The sequence below is a fragment of the Anabrus simplex genome, chromosome X (genome assembly GCF_040414725.1).
Source record: "Anabrus simplex isolate iqAnaSimp1 chromosome X, ASM4041472v1, whole genome shotgun sequence".
Lineage (NCBI taxonomy): Eukaryota > Metazoa > Arthropoda > Insecta > Orthoptera > Tettigoniidae > Anabrus > Anabrus simplex.
Window position 1 is genome coordinate 147574983 of NC_090279.1, and position 23867 is coordinate 147598849.

At 42.9% G+C, this 23867-nt stretch overlaps 1 protein-coding gene and 1 pseudogene across 1 annotated transcript in view; both read right to left on the reverse strand.

Annotated features, from left to right (window-relative positions):
- Positions 1-23867, reverse strand: part of LOC136886720 (ras-like protein family member 10B) — a 175825-nt gene that overhangs the window by 76103 nt on the left and 75855 nt on the right. The gene's annotated exons all lie outside the window — the stretch shown is intronic.
- On the reverse strand, positions 6273-7580 carry LOC136886311 (AP-1 complex subunit mu-1 pseudogene; annotated as a pseudogene).

Sequence of the window (23867 nt, forward strand, 5' to 3'; positions counted from 1 at the left end):
GCGACGTAAAGCCACTAGCAAAAAAAGAATATCCAGTAGAGCATGAAGCCCTATTTGACAAAAGTATATTAGGGCTGGGATGGTTTGTACAGCCTGCTACCGCGCAGTACAAAACACTGGAATTCACTTCATTGGCGAACAATATGCACAAGTTCACGACTTTCAAAACATTTTCAAGTCTCGAAAGTAATTAAATAATTAAAGAAAGAATGTGTAGACCGGAGACGAACAGCATTACACCGAAATTCACTGTTTAGAATGAAATCACCGACACCAAAGAGTATATAGACTGATATTAACGCGCAAAACAATGCGTAGTGTAATGGGAGCGACGGTCCAGTGACGTCACGACCACGGCAGTCTACTGCACATCCGTCTCGTGACACCTACCGTCTCTCTTCTAACTACCGTGGGTGTCGCAAAGGTCAGCATTATTCGGTGCATGCACTGTGCACGGTGCAAAAGACGACTTCGCTTGGTTGACCAGAGTGCAGACCCCCACTCCTCGATTTGGAGCAATAGCGCTGTCTCTCTCTTTCCCCACGCCTGTCTCGCTCGCTCCGTCTTTCTCCCTCTTCCTCACTTGCTCCGTAGCGCTCCACATCCGAGCCGAGTTGAGCCGAGCTTTGCCGAGTAGCCCAGAAGCGAAGCGTTGGTCCGAGGCGTACCGAGCGAGACCGATGCACACTACACGGAGCTCTTGCGCCCCGATTTGCACGCGTGAGATTTTGGGCGTTTGAGAGGCCCTGCTGTAGATTATAAGATATGAGTAAAGGACTGGGATCACATATGTCTTTTCAGGGATGACATTATACTTTATCGAGTAGTAAATAAGTTACAGGATTGCGAGCAACTGCAGAAAGATCTCGAGAATATTGTGAGATAGACAGCAGACAATGGTATGGTGGTAAGAGAAATGAAAAGTCAGGTTGTAACTTTTTTGCTAGAGGCTTTACGTCGCACCGACACAGATAGGTCTTACGGCTACGATGGGATAGGAAAAGCCTAGGAATTGGAAGGAAGCGGCCGTGGCCTTAATTAAGGTACAGCCCCAGCATTTGCCGGGTGTGAAAATGGGAAACCACGGAAAACCATCACAGAGCTGCCGACATTGGGATTCGAACCCACTATCTCCCGGATGCAAGCTGACAGCCGCGCGCCCCTAATCGCACGGTCAACTCGCCCGGTGGTTTTAACTTTCACCAACAGAAAATGTCCTCTCAGTTTTAATTACTCTGTTAGTGGGGTGATAGTACCTCATGGGGAACACTGTAAGTATCCAGGTGTTAATGTAACGAATGATCATAATTGGGGTAATCGTATTAACGAAAAATGAAGATATATGGCAAAGAAAGACAAGGGCCATGAAGGGCGTGAAAATCAAAGATTCCCTAGGCCCCGACACCTAATAGTAGGATAAACGAAAGTGAGGACCCTGACACAGGTAAGTGGAAGCAATGCCAGGGCTCAGCTAAAGGTCCCGTGGTCACCAATCCACGCTCCCTATTGAGAGCCCCTGGGGACCTATTTATTCGCTTCTTACGACAGTCAGGGGACACCGTGGGTTTTATTCTACCGCTTCCACCCATAGTGGGATCTCTGATAAGACTTCAATGTTAGAGTATGGTTCTAGTGAATGGGACCCACCCCATGACTAACTGATACGAGAAATGGAAAAGATTCAAAGGAAAACAGCACGATTTGTTCTGGATGATTTCTGACAAAAGAGTAGGGTTAAGAAAATATTCCGAGCTGTCAGTCGAGAGACGGCATGAAATGACATTAGTAGACGCATAATTTTGAATGGTGTTTTTAAAAGAAGGAAAGGTCTCAGTATGAAGATAAAGTTGGAATTTGGAAGACAAACTGGAGCAAATATTCGTTTATAGGGATTGGAATAGTTTACCAAAGGAAATGTTCAATCCATTTCCAAATTCTTTGAACTTATTTAAGAAAAGACTAGGTAAACTACAGATAGGGAATCTTCCACCTGGGCGACTCTTAACTACAGCTTTCTCCGATAGGTGGTTGAAGTGTCTGCCATGCTTTCGCCCTAATATGTCGTCGTTCACAGTTCCAAGTAAGGTTGCCAGATCACTAGTTAGTGAATGGATATCGATCTTCCACTCGATAATAACAACAAATAGTATAAAGGATTGGATCGCTCATCCCTGTATATATTTCATTCTGGTGTTTCTGCAACTCTGCCGATTGCATTATGAAGCCGCGCCTGCTACAAGATCACATATTTTAGTGGCCTTTTATGGAAGGTAGTGTATAGGACCCACCCCAGCACTACTTGATACGAGAACTGGAAAAGAAGTGATTTTGAATTTGACTAAGAGACAGCTGTCATCTTGACAGACCCTAACCTCACTTTCTTTAAACACGTGGGCGCGGCTAACTTCACTGCTGCCATCTTGAGATGTCCTAACCTTACTTTTTTGGCCACGAGCGGGCACGGAATTTGAACAAGTGAACGTGGCTAACCTGACAGCTGTCATCTTGACAGGTCCTAACCTCATGCACTTGTTTTGGTGCGGATTTTGAATTAGTGTGCATGGCCAACTACACTGCTGTCTTCTTGATAGGTCCTATGCACGTGCACTTGTTTGGTGCGGAATTTGAACAAGTATTTGAACATGTATTTTCTCACTCGTCCTCTCGTGGTCGGATTTGAAATATGTGTGGGGATCCTGATACAAGCTACGCCAAACTTAGATAGAAACCCCGTGTTTGCTACTTGTCGTTCCAAAGTTGGGAAAAATATTTGGAGAACTTCTTCACCTCGAAGAACAATTTTGTAAGAGAAATTCTGAAGATCGGCATTGGAAAATGTGATCGGGGAAAAAAAATGCATTGAATGCCGACTACATCGATACTCTAGAAGAGCTGTAGCCAGGTTTATTGGCCATAGTAGATGGAGTGGCGTTGCTAAATTGAGGCCTGCTGTTACCACAGCGTGCAGAATTAATTAACCAGTTCAATTATACTTCGGGCCTGTTACAGATTTCATTGGTCAAATAACTCTGGAACACTGCTTGTAGCAGTTACCGCAGAATCAATTGAACATAACATCCGATTTGGGAATCGTGCCAAGATAATAACAGACGAGTTGCAGTTTTTTATGTTCCTCGAAAGTTAAGCTTTTGTTAGTGGTTTAACGCCGCTCTTAAGGCCGGTGTCTTCAACTCTGTGTTAAATTTTACTTAACAAATGTTAACTAACAACTGTTATTAATTTAACACTTCGGTTAAAAGTACCCTGTTTCACGAAACAATCCCAACATTTGTTACAAAAAAATTGTTAAAGACAAATTGCTGCCTCTGTGGTGTAGTGGTTAGTGTGATTAGCTTCCACCCCAGGAGGCCCGGGTTCGATTCCCGGCTCTGCCACGAAATTTGAAGAGTGGTACGAAGGCTGGAACGGCGTCCACAGAGCCTTGGGAGGTCAAATGAGTAGAGGTGGATTCGATTCCTACTCAGCCATTCTGGAAGTGTTTTTCCGTGGTTTCCCACTTCTCCTCCAGGCAAAATCGGGATGGCACCTAACTTAAGGCCACGGCCGTTTCCGTCCCTCTTCCTTGTCTATCCCTTCCAATCTTCCCATCCCCCGCAAAGCCCCTGTTCAGCATAGCAGGTGAGGCCGCCTGGCCGAGGTACTGGTCATCCTCCCCAGTTGTATCCCCCGACCCAGAGTCTGAAGCTCCAGGACCCTACCCTTGAGGCGGTAGAGATGGGATCCCTCACTGAGTCCAAGGAAAAAACCGACCCTGGATAGTAAACAGATAAAGAAGTAGAAGAAGGAGAAGAAGAATGTGTTATGGGCCCAAGTCAACAACTCGCCATAATGAAATGTCATAACTCGTTCTCTTCTTGAGAATTCATATACAAAAGTGTTCCATGAACAAAAGACGTACTGAAACACTGTGACGTAGAAAAACTCATATCAATCACTACTGATCTGCATTTAGTGCAGTCACCCAGGTGGCAGATTCCCTATCTGTTGTTTTTCTAGCCTTTTCTTAAATGATTGCAATGAAACTGGAAATTTATTGAACGTCTCCCTTGGTAAGTTATTCCAATCCCTAACTCCACTTCCTATAAACGAATATTTGCCCCTATTTGTCTTCTTGAATTCCAACTTAATCTTCATATTGTGATCTTTCCTACTTTTAAAGACACCACTAAAATTTATTCGTCTACTGATGTCATTCCACTCTATCTCTCCACTGACAGCTTGGAACATACCACTACTGGTCACAATGTACCGAAGTAAGCAGTTATTATCCTCAATTTAAGATAAAAATTGTAATGAAATTCCATGGATACGATTCGTTCACCCAATCCTCGGAAGACATCTTCAGTGATGCTGACGATGGAGTTCGAGCCTATCATCTTCGAAATGTTCGGCTCCATGGCTAAATGGTTAGCCTTTGATTCAAGAGGTCCCGGGTTTGATTCCCGGCCGAGTCGGGGATTTTAAACTTTCATTAGTTAATTCCTATGATTCTGGGGCTAGGTGTTTGTGACGTTTTCAACATTAGAACCTCTGTCAGGAAAAAAAGTACGGAAGTTGTATCCACCTTTCCACCACTAGTGTTCATAGAATGAGCTGCTATTGTCCTAACATAATCTCTGAAATGAGAACACTCTCTTGGAGAGGGTTTTATCTATAGCCGCGGCGCGTACTGTCCGCACGGCAAGAAAAACGTTTTACCAGGCAATTCACCTTTCCACCACTGGCGGTGGTGGTGATTATTGTTTTAAGATGAAGTACAACTAGGCAACCATCCTCTATTAACGATACTAAGTAGACAAAGTGGAAGGAGACTGACACTTCGAAAAGTGAAGGTATCAGTCAAAGAAATACCAAGGCCACGAAGGGCGTGAAAATGAGAGACTACCTAGGCCTCGAGTTCTCTAATACCGTCGGAGTCGGTAAACAACAAGAGTCGACTAATGGAGGTGGGGTAGAATATATGAAAGTGCGGAACTTGGCACATATAAGGGGAAGCAACGCCAGGACTCAGCTGAGGGCCTCGTGGACACCAACGGTGGTGATTATTGTCTCAAGAGGAAGTATAACTAGGCAACCATCCTCTATATAACACTTATCAGAGGGAAAAGTGGAAGGGATTCAACACTTCGAAAAATGAAGGTATCGGCCAAAGGAAGACAAGGGCCACGATGGGCGTGAAAATGAAAGACTCCCTAGGATTCGCAAACCTAATACCTTCGGGGTCGAAAGAGAACAGGAGTTGACCAAGGGAGGTCGGATAGGATATATGAAAGTGAGGAGCCTGGCACAAGTAAGTGGAAGCAATGCCAGGACTCAGCTAGGGGCCCCGTAGTCGCCAACCCACGGTCCCACGTTCAGAGCCCCTGGGGGCGTGGTCACCAACCCCCACTCCCAATTTGAGAGCCGTCGGCCCCCTTTTAGTCGCCTCTTATGACAGGCAGAGCATACCGTGGGTGTTATTCTACCGCCCCCACCCACAGGGGGTCTACCACTAACCCCTTAGTTCTTAAGTGTACAGGTTGGCAGCCTTGTGACCCGCCCTAACACGTGCTCCGCGAGAAATAAACAAAGGGCAGGCATTCCGCGCGTGCGTGTATGGGTAGTGAGGGAGCAAAATACAACAACATTGACTGAAAGAGGTGTTCTGCGCTGGTTGGGATTACTGCTCTCTCAACAATGGGTACGACAGATACGATACATACACATAAAACTGTTCACTCCCTACTGCCTTCTATTTAATATGTACAAATTAATTATTAATATGAACACAATTAAAATAGTATCACTTATCGTGATTAAATTCGTCTACGGATTCAAAGGATGAATAAGGAACACATTTTTCAGCAGAAATTCAAAATCATCAATCAATTTCCTTGGCTGTTTGATTGTAATTATTGTAATATATCACTACTATCAGTGTGACTGTGAAAGTAACTTTTTTCCTTTACAAAGATGCGAACTGTGGGACAGCAAATGAAGTAATTGCTTTTAATATGGTAGTGAATAGAACAATTTCCAGTGATTATTACACCATTCAGTTAACTGTGATAAATATCTTACAATCTGAACATGTTTAGACAATCTGTATTGGGTAGGCTGTAAACAATTAAAAGACAGAAAATTATAATTATTTTATCACGTCGAATGATACCTTGCTGCAAAAAGTACAAAAGTAACATTTATAACATTTCTTTCACTTAGAACTGGGAATATACACGGATTATAACATAATCATACCTATTGTACAACTCTCAGTTGGTACGTATTTGATAGTCTCCGTTCTGAGTAATATACCTCACCCAAGGATGGGCGGTGTAACCACACTCTTCAATTATCTTTAAATACCGAATCTGAATCCCCGATACTGTGTAATAAGGTATTTCAAACTTCACTTGAATAGGGGGCTTACTTTCAGTTTCTTCTGCCTCAACACTCGGTAAGCCAAAGTGTGCGTAGAGTAAATATTCTTTACCACCAACAAATGACTTGATCTTCCACAAGATGGCGTCCTGCTCAGGGGCATAGTTCACCGTACCGATGGTGCATTTGAATTGGGGGGAGTCGACATCACCAGGGACGGGGATAAGAATTTCAACGTTGTTAGCAGTAGATCTACAGTTGAACTGAGATCTGGCCCTGATCGTGTATTCTATACGACTGTGAGCATGAAACTCGGTCGTATACTCGATCCAAATTAAAGGTCTGATGTAGTGAGTGCTTAAACGGTACGACATAACCTCAAAAACACCATCTGGAGGAATAAAAGAAATTGTACGATCTATATCAAATCTTGATAATCTAACACACTGATGAAACTTAATGTCTTCCATCTCAACTGCCTTTGTAATGTCCTTTCCTGCCATTTCAAACAATACCCTATCATTTAATCCGAGACGAAGTTCAGGCATGCCTGATAAATACACTTTCAGTTTTATAACGCCTAAAACTTCACTTCTGATTATGTTTCCGTTAGCATTGGCAAGCAGAATTACAGATTCTATGACATCCAAGAAAACCTCGTTCTTTTTATACTTGATACCCATCGCCCTCCAGGACACTGCGTTAGTGACAGCCATGGGGACTTTTGGTTGAACTGCAAGTTCGTAGCCTTCTTGAGTCAATTGCTCCCGTAGAGTTGCAGTATCTGTTGTTTGCGGATAGCCGAAATCTATAATTTCATCCAAAATCTCGTAAATCATAACAAAGTTATCTCTGATACTCTCTTCTTGTAATTGTTTGAAGTAGTCGGTCATTATTGTGACGATCTTGTGCAACAGAACAAAGACAAGCGCCGCATTAGCATTTCGTGTTGTGGTTGACACAATGTAGAGATCATTGTACTTCACATACATGAAAGTACACACGTCTGATTGTAAGACAGGAGTCAATGTTCCTTCCTCTTCTCCATTTACCAACAAAGGCATAAAAGATTCAATCACTCCATGATCAGGATCACCTCTATAGTCTCTAGATATTAAAACTTTACCTTTAACATCCAGGATGTAAACTCCCGAAGTTGACATGTTGTTCAATTACAACATATAAGTTTTGCTTTCAAATACTAGCAAGCGAAAGTGTATTCACATGGCCATGTGTGGTCAGACGAAAACTATTACGCCATCCAAGGAGTTACTATCTAGCAGCAGATCCAAAGAGCATGTATATAAATAGAAGGAACCCTACAGAGTGCGCTGGATGTGACTTCAACGCCAGAAACCGCAGCCATTGTCAGCCATGGCATATGTCCAACAATATATATATATACTCGTAATTATATACAAAAAATTACTCTATAACATTCCCTTATTCTTTCCTTTTAAATAAACAATCTCATTGCTACTAATCCCTATCTTTGTGATCCTTTCAATATATATAAATCCCAGTGACAGGACGAAGAGCTCTGCTGTGTCGAATAAATGTCCAGAGATAGGGGCGAATGCAGAGTGGGTCTTCACCCACAACTGGCCACGACTGGTCCGTGGTCCGGCAGCTCTGCACTCCCACCGGCCAACCGAGAAGAAGAGGGGTGGCCACCATTCTACCGTGGCTCTACGTCTCTGTGTACGGGAGACGGACGGCTGATCTGAGATTTTCCGTGGTTTTCCATTCTCTTGCATTAAGCCGGATGCCGGGACTGTTGCTAGTATAAGCCACGGCCGCCAACCTTCACACCTTCTCCGAACATCTCCTTCACCGTAACAAACCTCCCGGTCTGAAAGATGGCGTCACCGTCTAGGAGGCCCGCCTGTCCTATCAGGGGAGGATTGAAAACATTTAGTAATATTAGTAGACAAGATAAACTGTCCTACAGCCTTAATGGTTCAATCAATCAATCAATCAATCAATCAATCAATCAATCAATCAATCAATCAATCAATCAATCAATCAATCAATCAATCAATCAATCAATCAATCAATCAATCAATCAATCAATCAATCAATCAATCAATCAATCAATCAATCAATCAATCAATCAATCAATCAATCAATCAATCAATCAATCAATCAATCAATCAATCAATCAATCAATCAATCAATCAATCAATCAATCAATCAATCAATCAATCAATCAATCAATCAATCAATCAATCAATCAATCACCACAGCTCTGCAGTTAGTGCAGTCACGTAAGTGGCATATTTCCTACATGTTGTTTCTTAAGAAATTTCAATGATGCTGGAAATTTGTCCAACATCTCCTCTGGTAAGTTATTCCAATCCCTAACTCCCCTTCCTATAAACAATTATTTTACCCAATTTGTCCTCTTGATTTCCAACTTTAACTTCACACTGTGATCTTTCCTACTTTTAAAAACATCACACAAACATATTCGTCTACTAATGTCATTCCACGTCATCTCTCCACTGGCAACTCGGAACATACCACGTATTCGAGCAGCTCGTCTCCTTTTTCTCAAGTCTTTCCAGCCCAAAGTTAGCTACATTTTCGTAACGCTACTCTTCTGTCGGAAATCACTCACAACGGATCATGCTGTTTTCTTTTTGTGTGTGGAATTTTTCCAGTTCTCGAATCAAGTAATATTGGTGAGGATCCCATACACGGGAACCATACTCTAATTCATTGTGGACCGGGCGAGTTGGCCGTGCGCGTTGAGGCGCGCGGCTGTGAGCTTGCATCTGGGAGATAGTAGGTTCGAATCCCACTATCGGCAGCCCTGAAGATGGTTTTCCGTGGTTTCCCATTTTCGCACCCGGCAAATTCTGGGGCTGTACCTTAATTAAGGCCACGGCCGCTTCCTTCCAACTCCTAGGTCTTTCCTATCCCATCGTCGCCATAAGACCTATCTGTGTCGGAGCGACGTAAAGCCCCTAGCAAAAATTCATTGTGGTCATAACAGACCACATACTTCCTTACCAGAACCTCTAAACTTTACTTATATTAACTCCTAGTTACTTACAATGTTCCCCATGAGGTACTATCAGCCGATTAAGGCAGTAATTAAAACTGAAACGATTTGGTCTTGGTCTACCAAGCGACTGCTGCTCAGTTCAAAGACCTGCAGATTTTGAGATGTTGTGTGGTCGGTCCGACGAATCTTGTCAACCGTATTCTTGGCTTTCTAGACCGGGGCCGCTATCTCATCCTCAGATAGCTCCTCAATTGTAATCATGTAGTCTGAGAAGAATGGACCGCGAGGCAGCTTTCAGATCCGCGTGAAAAATCCCCGACATGGCAAAGAATCGAACCTGGGGCGTTAGGGTATGAAGCAGGCCCGCTACCACTATAATACGAGGCCAGCGAAGTAGGGTAAATAATAATAATAATAATAATAATAATAATAATAATAATAATAATAATAATAATAATAATAATAATAATAATAATAATAATAATAATCTTATGTCCTCAGCTACCGTGTTCACGCATTTTAATTTGGTGCCATCTGGCTGTCTGCTCGTCAATTTCGACGTTCCGTTTTACTCTAGGCCCACTAGATGGCCGAGTAAACCGAAACTCACTTGGGCGTCTTTGGCTGAGATTTAATTCGTTTTGTCGGGTAAACACCAAATGTGTCACCAGAGATCTTCTACATGCCGACATCATACGACATGAAGTGTCGAATGGACTTTTTTCCGCCCTTCATAAATTCGAGTACCTCTGCCGGGTTTGAACCCGCTATCTTGGGACCCGGAGGCCGACACTCTATCAGATCTAGCTTATACATGAATACTTAAAACATAAGATACATAAAAGAAATGCTTTCACCAGTCTTTGGCAAATGTACTGAGTAGAGACGGCTTGTACAGTCCTCCCTTGGAGTGTGGAATCCGCTGGTTACACTTACCTTCCTGCAGAACCCGTATGCATGTGGCGTTACTTGTAGTTAGGCCCTCTTCAGATACTGATCTTTACTACTTCCGTGTTATGAATAAATTTCTGGAATCCGCTGAGCCTTTCGTCATATTTCTCTAAGTACAACAATAATATAATTTCGTGTGGCTATTTCGAGCCGAAAGCAGCCCTTGTAAGACAGACCCTCCGATGAGGGTGGGCGGCATTTGCCATTTGTAGGTAACTACGTGTTATTGTGGTGGAGGATAGTGTTATGTGTGGTGTGTGAGTTGAAGGGATGTTGGCCACAGCACAAACACCCATCCCCGAGCCAATGGAATTAACCAATGAAGGTTAAAATCCCCGACCCGGTCGGGAATCGAAACCTGGACCTTCTGAACCGAAGGCCAGTACGCTGACCATTTAGCCAACGAGTCGGACAGTACCACAATGGATGCGGCAGTATCAGGGAGTCCAAATATGGATTTTATGTCCTCCAAGAAGAATGACTCACTGGCATTGACATGTTATGTTTACCTTTTCGAGTCTTACTACAGTCAGTTTATCCCATATCAACTGGATACCATACGTTGCAACTGGGATGATTTTCAGTTTAAATAATACCATTGAGGTACCTACTGGGAGCTTCTGGAGCTTAGAGGTTACATGAATCGCTTTGGATGCTGCTGCCCCTTTATTTTAATTTGAATGTACGGTGGAAAATTGAGCCTGTATTTTGAAGAGTAATTCCTAAATCTTTAAACGATAATAGTACAATTTAAAGTTGTACATAGCTGCAACTGAACACATCTGTAGACCTCAGTTTCTCTCACCTATTAAAGTTCATCTCCTTTGTTTTAAAACTGTTAATTTTATACATACAGAGTGAAGCGAAATTCGCGCACTCGAGCGTCGCAGCGCGACTCCTCACATGCCAGCAATAAAAAAATGTCTGTCACAAAAGTTCGTCATGCGAGTATATCTGGGAGAAAAAGGTCGTTTAAGAGTGGCAATCTGGCAACACTGTAACCACATGTAGGGTAACTACCTCTAGTCAGCATGTAGTAGTCGTGCTGTGCAGTTGGTGCGGTGGGTACAGTTTTGGGTTAGCATGCAGGAGGTCCAGGTTTCGATCCTGGGTTGAGGTGGTTTTTTATTTGCTAATTTCCGTCGGACGTTACATACTGTAACACAGTAAGACACCGTTTCTTAGGTCACATGTATCCTACATTTACAAAATTTAGTAACGCTGAACACGTTGTAACGCATCTAGTAGTTGAAATGGTGCGAATAAATTCACGCCTACGACGTGGAAAGGTCGTCTTTCATAGCTGACAAATGAAAACGAATGCTCGTCCATTTCTAGAGAACCCGCTGCAATCGCTGTTGACGATTAAGATGCCAGATACCGTACCACCTGGACTACATTTACGAAATTAAAAAACATACGCCTCAACCCAGGATCGACCCCTCGAACTTCTGCATGTTAACCCAAAACTCTATCCATTGCTCCAACTGTACAGCATGACTAATTTCTGCTGACAGAGGTAGTTACCCTACATGTGGTTACAGTGTTGCCAGATCGCCGCTCTTCAACGACCTTTTTCTCCCGGATATACTCGCAGGACGAACTTTTATGAGAGACATTTTTTTATTGCTGGCATGTGAGGAGTCGCGTGCGACGCCCGAGTGAGCGAATTTCGCTTCACCCTGTATATATATTCAGAGAATAAACACTTGTCCGCCTCTCTGGTGTAGTGGTTAGCGTGATTAGCTGCCACCCCCGGAGGCCTGGGTTCGACTCCCGGCTCTGCCACGAAATTTGAAAAGTGGTACGAGGGCTGGAACGGGGTCCACTCAGCCTCGGGAGGTCAACTGAGTAGAGGTGGGTTCGATTCCCACCTCAGCCATCCTGGAAGTGGTTTTCCGTGGTTTCCCACTTCTCCTCCAGGCGAATGCCGGGATGGTACCTAACTTAAGGCCACGGCCGCTTCCTTCCCTCATCCTTGCCTATCCCTTCCAATCTTCCCATCCCTCCACAAGGCCCCTGTTCAGCATAGCAGGTGAGGCCGCCTGGGAGAGGTACTGGTCATACTCCCCAGTTGTATCCCCGACCAAGAGTCTAAAGCTCCAGGACACCGCCCTTGAGGTGGTAGAGGTGGGATCCCTCGCTAAGCCCGAGGGAAAAACCGAACCTGGAGGGTAAACAGATGATGATTGTTGTATGTCCGGCGCTCCCTTTCTCGCTCCACCAGCCAGCTGTACGCGCGCCTGTGTATCATTCTGCTAGCTTCGACGCGCAGCCCTCAGTGCGCGTGCCTGACCATCGAGTGTACTATAAATAGGAGCTCCCTGCCTGCTCACTGGCCCACTTGCCCGGTGTCCAGCTCCAGAATACACCCTACGTCGAGCACGGAGGCTACTCCTCTTGAAAATGTGCTTCGACCAGGTGGACTGAATTTCTGGCAGTACGAGGTTTCACCTCTGGTCACCGCTCCCTTACCTGTTTCCGCTGCCTATGTTCCGTAATTCTTTCACAAGCCATTTTCATTCCCTAATTTATGCAAGCTCCCTTAGTTTCGCTAGGTGGAATTTCTCCAATCAATTGAACTTGCTTTTTAGGAATTCAGGCACTGCAACAAACAAGGACTCTCAAAGACATTCATGTTAGTGTGCCAGATAGTTCTCGACTATCAACGTGTCAATTCACAAAGACTATCTTTTCAAGATAGAAGTGTATATAAGACTGTAAACCTGTACATATTGTATAAAGACAGACTTTTCTCAAGATTCAATATTCCTTCTTGCTTCAAAATAAATTTCAGTTATTTGTGTAAATATCATAAAGTGAAGCAATAAAAGTTGTGTTTTGTAAACTTCAACCTTGGTTACAACACAACTCTATGGCGACGAGGTAAAAAAAACGCAACCAACTACAATTCTTCGACCCCAGTTGCCAACTCTATAGCGACGAGGTACAAAAGCACCAAACTACACGTCATCAGCCCCAATCGCCAACTCTATAGCAACGAGGTAAACACGACACTACAATTCAACAGGCCCAGTTGTCAACTCTACGGCGACGTGCTAAACAACAACGACACTCCAACCAGTTCTGACACGCAGCTTACCTTACTCTTTCTTGCACGCATCTCGCAATGGCTACTGCGGAACAGCTCGCTACGGTCTTCCAAGCATTACAGCAGCAACAACAACAGTTTATGCAACAACAACAGGCAGCATTAATTCAGGCTATTCAAGCTATTTCTGTCTCTACACAGCCATCACCTATTCCTCCGTTCTCTGCTTTTGATCCAGCTAAGGAAGAATGGTCAGTTTATTTAGCCCGTTTACAACAGCATTTCATCTGCCATTCTGTCACTGATGATCAACGCCGCCGCGCACTATTTCTTAGTTCGGTTGGCAATGCTACGTGTGAATTACTACGTAAATTAAGTCCGGAAGAACACTTATCTGAGGTACCCTTCACACAGCTCTTGGCCCGTCTCACGGAACACTATGCCAAAGCTCCTCACATAGTGGCTGCTCGCTATAAATTTTTTCAGTGCAGAAAGCAACCCCATCAGACACATACTGAATGGATAACTGAATTGCGTGGTCTAGCTAAACCCTGCCAGTTCATCTGCTCCAAGGACGGTTGTGGTTCATCCTACACTGATTCTCTCATTCGGGACATGATAATTTTACATACTCCTGAAGACAAAATACGTTTTGACGCTGTCAAGCAGAGTAACCCTTCTTTAGAAGACGTCCAGCGTATTGCTACGGTTTATGAGCTTACTACCAAGACTGCCGCAGCCATAGCTTCTCCACACGAAGTTGCACAAGTCTCGCCTCAGGCCCGCAAGTCCTCTGCTACAGTGAACCGTACGGATAAGGCGCTCTCCACCAAGCATTCTCGCCAGGTTCCCTCTCGTAATGCTACACGGAAGCCCAATTCTAAAAGCACCTCGAAACTCCTGCCTTCCTGCCGAGGTTGTTTCAAGCATCATGAACGTCGTGACTGTCGTTTTTTCAAAGCTACTTGTGAAAGATGTAATAAACTTGGACACATTAAGACTGTCTGTCAAAGTTCGCTCCGCCCTGCTAAGACTACTGCAGCACGCCGGAAGCATATACAGCCCCGCCAAGACATGGAAGTTGATCAGATCAATCTTATTCTTCCCACAAAGGATTCTCACAAGATCATCATTCCTCTCTCATTCTCTGATCGATCTGTCGATTTTCAATTAGATACTGGATCACCTGTCTCTATTATTAACCTGACTACCTACCACAACTTAGGTACACCTTCATGCTCTCCAGCTGACATCCAGCTCGTGACATTTAACAAGAAGAAAATTGACATCAAAGGTCAAATCAAGCTCCAGGCTAGTTATAAAGGAATTCAGAAGGCCATTCCTCTTCTCGTAGTTAACAACTACACTGCATCAAACATTATGGGCATGGATCTATTTAACTTATTTGGTTTCCAGATACAGGACAACATTAACGTCGTATCTACTTTGCATCCTACTTCTGATGTTACCGCTCTCCTAGCGCAGTTTCCTGAAGTCTTCGACTCTCAGCTCGGAACAGCCAAAGACTATACAGCTCACATACAGCTGAAATCCGGAGCTAAGCCTCGCTTCTTCAAGGCACGTCCAGTACCCTAGCACTTCAAGACCAGGTCACGAAAGAATTAGAAAGATGGATACAAACTGGAATTGTTGTACCAGTTACTTCTAGTCAATGGGCTACTCCACTAGTGGTAATCAAGAAACCTGATGGTAATGTTCGACTTTGTGGCGATTTTCGATCTACAGTCAACGCACAACTCGACACAGATATCTTTCCTATTCCACGTCCAGAAGACTTATTCCGTCGTCTCTCTGGTGGACAATTCTTCTCTCGAGTTGATCTTAAAGAAGCATATCTCCAGCTACTTTTAGACGAAGAATCTAAGAAATTTCTCACACTCAACACTCCTCTCGGACTGCTCCAGCTCCAGCGGCTCCCATTCGGTGTTTCATCCTCAGCGGCTATTTTTCAGCGCTATTTGGCTCAACTCACCGCCTCCATTCCCGGTTGTGCTAACTACCTGGATGATATTATTGTTACTGGAAAAGATCATCAGGAACATCTAACCAATCTACGCCTCCTTCTCCAGAAATTGAAAGACAATGGCCTACGAGCGAATCTCGCTAAATGTACCTTCTTTCAGCCTCAAGTTCACTACCTAGGACATATACTTGATAAGAATGGAATTCGTCCTAGTACACAGAATGTATCAGCGATAGTAAACATGCCAGCACCTCAGAACCTCAAGCAGCTTCAGTCCTTCATAGGCAAAGCGAACTATTATAATAAGTTCATTCCACGCTTCGCTACAGTGGCAGCTCCATTAAACGCTCTACGTAAAAAAGGTGTTAAGTTTCAGTGGACTCCGCAATGCCAACAGGCATGGAAAACAATCAACAACGCCTTAATTCAAGCTATACAACTCACTCATTTTCAGCCCGACAAGATCATCACGCTAGCTACTGACGCTTCAGACTACGGTGTCGGTGCCGTTCTCTCCCAGAAGGATCGTCATGGACAAGAACGCCCCATCGCCTTCGCTTCGAAAACACTTAATGACCATCAACGTCGATACTCACAGATAGAGAAAGAAGCTTTAGCCATCATCTTTGGTATTCGCCGTTTCAATGAATATCTCTATGGCAACCATTTCCTGATCATTACCGATCATAAGCCTCTCGTACACTTATTCCATCCTGGTAATAAGATCCCAGAGAATTCCCTCAGAAAGTTTCAAAGATGGTCCATGTTCCTTTCTGATTATTCCTATCAGATTGTATATCGAGCCACATCCCAGCATTGTAATGCTGATGCCCTCTCCCGCTTACCCGTTGGTCCTGATACTGCCTTCGATTCTCAAGAATCTGAATGTCTTCAGTTGGACATAGAACTTGAAGATACTGTATCCAGTTTTCCTATTGATGCTACCTGCATAGCTAAAGCTACGGATAAGGACAGTACACTTGCTACTGTACGTACTTACATCCGCAACGGTTGGCCTCTTCAGAGCACACTTCCTGCCCACCTGGCACCTTATCATCGTATGCAGCATCGTCTCACGACTCGTGCCGGAGTTGTATTACTAGAAGCAGGCACCATCTTCCGAGTGGTTATCCCACTTAGCCTACAGAAACGAGTTCTCGAATTATTACACCAAAGCCATTGGGGTATCTCCAGAACAAAGCAACTCGCCCGTCAACACTGCTACTGGCCCGGTATTGATGCCGCCATCGAAAAGCTAATACGTCATTGTGAGCAATGTCAAACGAATCAGAACGCCCCGTCTTCTGATCTTGCTTCATGGCCTCCTGCTACTACTCCATGGGAACGAGTTCACATCGATTTCGCAGGTCCTTTCCTCAATTCCATGTGGTTAATAGTCATCGATTCACTGTCAAACTTTCCATATGTCGTGGATATGCATTCGACTACTACAACCGAAGCTACCATTCGTGCTCTCCAGAAAATCTTTACTACAGAAGGTTTACCGCAAGTACTCATTTCAGATAACGGACCTCAATTTACAGCTACTGCTTTTCAGAACTTTTGTACACATAATGGCATTCGTCATATCCTAGCACCACCTTTTCACCCTCAATCTAATGGTGAAGCTGAACGCTTCGTACAAACATTTAAAAGAAGTATGAAGAAAGCTGTCTCTTCAGGCTTAACTAAAGACCAAGCCTTGCTCCAACTCTTAAACAACTACAGAACTCTACCCGGCGCTGATAATGTCACTCCTGCACAGAAGCTCCATGGACGACCTCACAGAACTTTACTTTCTCTGTTACAGCCTCTCCCGGCCCAGCATAAGACCTCACCAACGAAGTTCTCCCTCAACGACAAGGTCTACACCAGGACATTCAAATCCAACCCACTCTGGATACCTGGAGTCATCTGCAGATCTTTGGGTCATCGTCTATACGAGATACAGACTCCGGAGAAACGTATCTGCCGCCATCAAGATCAGATACGTCTGCGCTACCGCCCCTGTCCTGCTATTGATGCTATTGCTAAACCAGATAAATCTATTGCTGAACGAGCCTTAGATCATTTAATAACAATGGGTTCCTTTCAGGACGAGACAGCGCCACTCCGCCCAGTTCCAGCTCCGGACAATACAACAGAGACACCAGCAGCTCCGCCCCAGCATCGCAGTCGCCGCCAGCGCCGCCGCCGTTTCACGCCGTACCGGCGTATTTAGGAGGGGAGGGTGTTGTATGTCCGGCGCTCCCTTTCTCGCTCCACCAGCCAGCTGTACGCGCGCCTGTGTATCATTCTGCTAGCTTCGACGCGCAGCCCTCAGTGCGCGTGCCTGACCATCGAGTGTACTATAAATAGGAGCTCCCTGCCTGCTCACTGGCCCACTTGCCCGGTGTCCAGCTCCAGAATACACCCTACGTCGAGCACGGAGGCTACTCCTCTTGAAAATGTGCTTCGACCAGGTGGACTGAATTTCTGGCAGTACGAGGTTTCACCTCTGGTCACCGCTCCCTTACCTGTTTCCGCTGCCTATGTTCCGTAATTCTTTCACAAGCCATTTTCATTCCCTAATTTATGCAAGCTCCCTTAGTTTCGCTAGGTGGAATTTCTCCAATCAATTGAACTTGCTTTTTAGGAATTCAGGCACTGCAACAAACAAGGACTCTCAAAGACATTCATGTTAGTGTGCCAGATAGTTCTCGACTATCAACGTGTCAATTCACAAAGACTATCTTTTCAAGATAGAAGTGTATATAAGACTGTAAACCTGTACATATTGTATAAAGACAGACTTTTCTCAAGATTCAATATTCCTTCTTGCTTCAAAATAAATTTCAGTTATTTGTGTAAATATCATAAAGTGAAGCAATAAAAGTTGTGTTTTGTAAACTTCAACCTTGGTTACAACAATGATGATGATGATGATTTTCAAGGCTTTAAGAACCACATTCTTAGTCAACGACTTTGGTAGTTTTAATCTTAAGCGAATTCTGTAGCGCATGTAGTGTTGAACCAGATTCCAAAGCAATTAGGGATTTTTGTGTGCAACTTGTTTGTCTCTGGTTGATATTTTCACTTACCAGTATTTTGTTTTTCATTTGTTTAAAATTTCATCATATCATGTGAAAAAACCACTGACAGAGAGAAAGCTACTTTGAGGTTTATTGTGGATTATTAGAGAGAATCGGCATTGTGGGATGTTAACTCAAAGTCGTACACAAACAAATCCGTCAGTATGGATGCATGAAAAGAACTGGGAGAAAGATACAAGTCGGATATCAGTGGGGTCAAGAATAAAATTAAACTTTGCGAATATATTTCTCTAAGGAACATAAAAAAAGTCACTAAGAAGAAGTCTGGTTCTGATGATATTTACGTATCACCATGGTATCCACAAATTGAGGGTTCAATAACACCTCATGAATGCAAAGAAACAGTGGAAAGCATCACGGAAACGTGTATCGGCCTTGGTAATTTTTGGTCCAATTAGTCTCAATAATGTATAAATGTTTACTTCAGACATTCTAGCGATGTTTTTAAACAAGCCTTAGTCTAAACGTATTTATTTATACAATTGATAGTCTCTTTTATCTTCAATAAATATTTCACACACACTGATCTTTTCCTTTTTTTGAATTTCTTAACGCCATAAACGCTGCACGCGTCAATCCGATCCATAGCGCTTGAGGCAAGAAACTTACGATTAAATGTGGAGACGAATTGGCTTTCCTTTAAGTCATGCGTTGAGACACGCAATTGAATGAAAGTTGAATTGAAAGAGGAAACGCAAGTTGAAAATGAAGTTGAAAGTGAAAGCGCACAAGTGTAGATATAGCTATATCCCTCTGACGTCTTGTGACAGTTTATTCCATTCACAAACTGCAGTAACTGTGAAGGAATTGCCATATGCTGAGGACTTGTGATTGGGTATGGTAAGAATGTGTTTTTTCGTGGTGTAAAGAGAGATTATAGAAACGTTCTTTAAGGTAAAAATGAGAATTGAGGTTTAATATTCGTTACAGTAAAGTTAGGCAGCCGAGTTTGGTGTAGAACGATGTGACATGGTCTGTGTATTCGAGGTTGCAGATGAACCTCACACATGCATTTTGTGAGCGCTGTAACTTCTGTAGTGAAGTGTAATAACATAATTAAATAATATGTGTCGTTTGTTTTGTCGCCCACGGTACTTACTCGTTTCTCCATGACTACATAATCTTCTATATTTATAAAATAATAGTTTTGTCTGTACATTACTCAGAATTTAAAAAATAATGGTATTTCTGTATCGGTCGTGTCTACAGCAACAAGAAAATGCACTATTTTATTTTCTGTCATCCCTATCTGTCTATCTGTACGTACGCGTATCACGAGAAAATGGTTGAAGAGAATTTAATGAGAATCGGTATGTAAAGTCGCTTCTAGGCTATAAATAATTTTAATCACGCTCAGTGAAATTATAGTTTAGCGGGAGGCTTACAATGTAATTTTCAAATACCTATTTTATTAGTAGTCCTATCGATAAATACTACATAACTAATGTTATAGAAAATTAAATTACCGATCATTTATATCTTGAAAAGTTTACCGTACCAACTATGGTAACAGAGATATTCATGAATTTAGATTTTTGTTGCTAAGTCCATAACAAGGGTGAACCACGAGAAAATACGTGAACAGAATTGAATAAAAATCGGGATGTAAAGTCAGGGAACTCGGAACTGCAGGCTAGACTATAAATAGTTTATTTACGATGGATGAAATGGTAGTATAGGGGAAGGCGCCAAAAATTTAATTTTTAAATAGGGCCTACCTATGTTATTGGTTCTATCGTAAAGCACTACATAACAAAAATTTCCGATCATTTATGTCTTATATAGTTGTACCGCACCGATTATGATAACAGAATTGATGAATTTAGCCTTTTCTTGCTTAGTCCATATCAACGCTGAGTATTGCGGACATGGAAATATTGTTCAGTTTGTGAACTGGCGATGGTTTTTCTTTTGGCATGATTGTTTTAAGGCGTAAAGCAGCGTAGTCATCGGTCCGTATCGGCAAGAAAAGCTGTGAAGATCAAAAAAATGAGAAAAACAGTAAGGGAAGGATCGCTTGAAGATTAAGACAAGAGGGAGGGACGAAAGAAAGAAGGACTTCCTTTACGTTCGATGTTCTAATACTCCAAAGTCGGAAGAAAACTAAATGTGAAGTAGAGATGTCTGAAAAATAACGTAGCGGTTACGTTGTCACAGTTACATGCATGTCACTGCTACAAATGTAACGAGGAAAAATCAGGTTACCGAGTAATTACAACAGAATAACGTACTAGTGAAAACAGTAACTGGGAAGTGTTACTAGTAGCAGCTTACAGACACAGAATGTGACCTTCAGAGTTCAGAGAGTACGCATATCTTCCAAGTGAGAGCGCTTTCGTAGGAGATTTCTTAAAGTCAAATACAGTATAGTGTATAATATACTCAAGAGTGTATTTGTTTAAGTTGCTGCTGTCATCTGGTAACTAAAGTGTAAACTGTTATCACATATTCAACTGCTCAGGGGTAATCGTTGACTCAGACATCGCGCAAGGCTGCCTACATTATAATATTATTATAAGTTTCACCCGTATAATTTTTCTTGTACCATAAATAAATTAGTATGCTAACTTTCCATATTGATATTATAGATAACATAACATTACTTCATTTTACTTAATCGATTATCTTGTACCAGTTTGTGTCGAGGTTTGGCAGACAAATCATCATGTTTTCTTGTCTTCTATCCTTGATCGGGGCATTGTCAAACTCACTCCTCTAGATTTCAGAAAAGACGCTATGTTGTCTTCTCATTTCATCCGTTGCCTGCCTCTCGTTAATTTTATAGCAAATAAAAATGCGTATTTTGCTGCACCGACTTTCAACAGTGTAGTGATGCGTGCGCGCATGTGCGAGTGAATGAATGGAACTTTGCAACACAGCTGTAACGAGACAGGCTTGAAACCGTGACCAGGCCGTGACCAATAAAAGGTGAGTGACATTGAACGTTATTTTTAACTGTTACTTTTCACAGTTACTTTCTTGTAGCAGTGAAAGGTGTAGCAGTTACACAAACATAACCGTTTGTCACACCTCTAATGTGAAGGCCGACGATATCGAAAGCTCATAAAACTGACGAACAATACGGTAACATTTAATTGACCATTGTGTTGTTATTTGTCTGTTCTGCTGCCACTCATCTCCGATAGATGGGATTACTGCTGTGTCCTGAGTAAACCAGCCTGCTTGAATATTGCCGGAAAGTAGCCGGGGAGTTAGTTATGATTATGATTGTCCCGTCACGACGAGTACTTGAGCTATAGTATACTCTAAAGCTGGCTTCCACCAAGCAGCGGGAGATCATGTCTGATTCCTGAGCTGGTGTAAATGCGAGCAATACCACTTCGAGTTTTGCACGAGAAGGACAAAGACCATGAGGAGACTCACATTAACAGTTCTGAACGTTTCTACTTTATTAACACACTACAGGTGTTCAATAATTTCTACTTGATTCTTACGTCACTCGAGGCATGGTCACACAAAATTCACATTTTTAAGACTAGGTCACTTTTATTTCTTCATTATTTTATTATGGTACTATCCTGTAGTGATCCACCCTAGATGGTACTAATCACAGACCCAGCTGGAGGCAGTAGCGGTACGTGTTCCTCAGGTAGTAGTGATTATTGTTTTAAAAGGGCCGGGCTGAGTGGCTCAGACGGTTAAGGCGATGGCCTTCTAACCCCAACTTGGCAGGTTCGATCCTGGCTCAGTCCGGTGGTATTTGAAGGTGCTCAAATACGACAGCCTCGTGTCGGTAGATTTACTGGCACGTAAAAGAACTCCTGCGGGACTAAATTCCGGCACCTCGGCGTCTCCGAAGACCGTAAAAGTAGTTAGAGGGACGTAAATCAAATATATTATTATTATGTTCTAAAAGGGATCACAACCAGGCACGTGTAGTAGTACTAATCAGCTTGTCTCATGGTTCCAAAAGTATCACCCCCTTTTAATCACCTTTACGATAGGCAGGGTATACTGTGGGAGTATTTTTTTACCTGCGTCCTCCACCAACATAGGAAATAAAATCCACAGTTCTAGCCATTCAGGCAAGCAACTCAATGTTGAAAATATCCTAGGGATATGAGCTACGAATTTTAGGTAAATAAAATATAATAAAACATCAAAATATATTCTTTATTTATTCCTGAACATTACAATCCTTTTCTTAATCATCGTTATCCGGTTGATTAGATTAGCACTTCGCCTTTCCCTAGCATTACGAGCGCTAATGTGAGTCAATGCAGACTTTAACTTAAGCCCTGATAACTACATTCGGCGTGGACATTTTTCAAAATACCAAAATAAGCCTGAGGTTATTGAACCAAGGAACACATTACATAAATCATTATGTAAAGAAGTTGTTTTGCTTAGGATTTGAATAAAAAAAACAAAACGTATAAAGAAACAAGCGATTTAGGCTGTTTTCCGGAACTGCATTTAGGCCAAAAGTGATTTTCGAAATTCGTTGTTTTATTTTGATAGAGATATCCAACTCACAATTCGAAACCTTTCCGGGTCCTTTGGCCCTTCAACTTTCTGCACAAATGAGGAAATTGCTTAATTGTATGTTTTTCGTCGTTTGGGGATCCCTACTTTGTCTGCTAAGAAATGGCTACAACATTAAAACAGGATCCGACACGTCGAAAAATGAAAAACCGGACAAAAAAGACAAGGGCCTCGCATGCTGTAATACCGTCGGGGTCGGAAAAGTACAAACGTTGACCAAGGGAGGTCTCACAGGATAGATGAAGGTGAGGAGCCTGGCACAAGTAAGTGGAAGCAATGCCAGGATTCGCTAAGGGCTCCGTGATCGCCATCCCATGCTCCCAAGTTGAGAGCCCCTAGGGCCCCTTTTAGTCTCCTCGTACGCCAGGCAATGGGATGCCGTGGGTGTATTCTTCATCTGCTTCCCCAACCCAGAGGGTGTTCAATGAGAATATGTAACACAAATAGTATCTACATCCTACGACAATTTAACTGTAGTCTCGAGAATATTTTCTCAATGCTTTGTTTGTGAAGTTCATGCAATTTTCTATAAAGCGATGCCCTTCGTAAGTTGTGAACGGAGAGATAACACAGGTCTCTCGAGGCACTTCACAACTGACAGAATTCCTCTGTCTGCTCTGAGAAGGTAGCAGAGACAAAGAATAAATAGCCTCCTCGAGAGAGAGCTGACGCATCCCTTTGTTGTGTTGTTAAACGAAGCGGAGAGAGAAAAAAACAAAATAAAGGATTGTCTCTCTTTGTGATGACATCATCGAGTTACAATTTGTACCGGAGGGACAGCTCTCTGCAGAGTTCAAACAAATGAATGCCGTCCGTCTCCAGCCATGTTGGACGTATCATGGCCATCTTAGATATCGCACACTGTCAACTTGTAAGTTTCACCACGAGGAA